Raw genomic sequence first — 601 nt, 5'->3', positions numbered from 1 at the left:
ATATATATACACATATAGTTTCCAGTGTCTATTCACATTTCTTTCTTTATTCAATGTTTTGGAAAGCATTTGTATCTTTCATATTGAATTCTTGAATTCTCGTGCCGGACGAGATAAAACGTTCGCTAACCTGCTATCCGTTTGATAGTTTGCAAATGTAATCAAGTGAATCGACCTCAACACGAATTGCCTGATAAACACAATTTCTTAAAGCAGATAACTTTATGTTTCAGGAAAACCATCTGATGTTTCTGTGGAAGTCATTTCATTGAAGAACATATCAGCCGGAAGGCTGTCGATAAAGCTGATGTGTTAAAATATCTAAAGGGATTAGCATACAATTATCAACGTTGTTTATGTTTCCATACACAGCGTGGTTACGTAAGTCAGCCAAGCAAAGTATTAAGATTTCGTATTTACTAGTTTAGGAAATAAATGTTCTTTCTGTTAATAAGTCGTTGGACTAAAACACTTAACTATCGCTTGTACTTTAGGATGAACTCTGATTATGACTAGAGACTGATGAGTCATTATATTACGGGGGTTAATTTGTTGCTGCTGGTGTAACAGACCTTTCAAGATATTATGTCTGTATAAACTA

The sequence above is a fragment of the Octopus bimaculoides genome, chromosome 18 (genome assembly GCF_001194135.2).
Source record: "Octopus bimaculoides isolate UCB-OBI-ISO-001 chromosome 18, ASM119413v2, whole genome shotgun sequence".
NCBI lineage: Eukaryota > Metazoa > Mollusca > Cephalopoda > Octopoda > Octopodidae > Octopus > Octopus bimaculoides.
Note: the sequence above shows the minus strand (reverse complement) of the source record.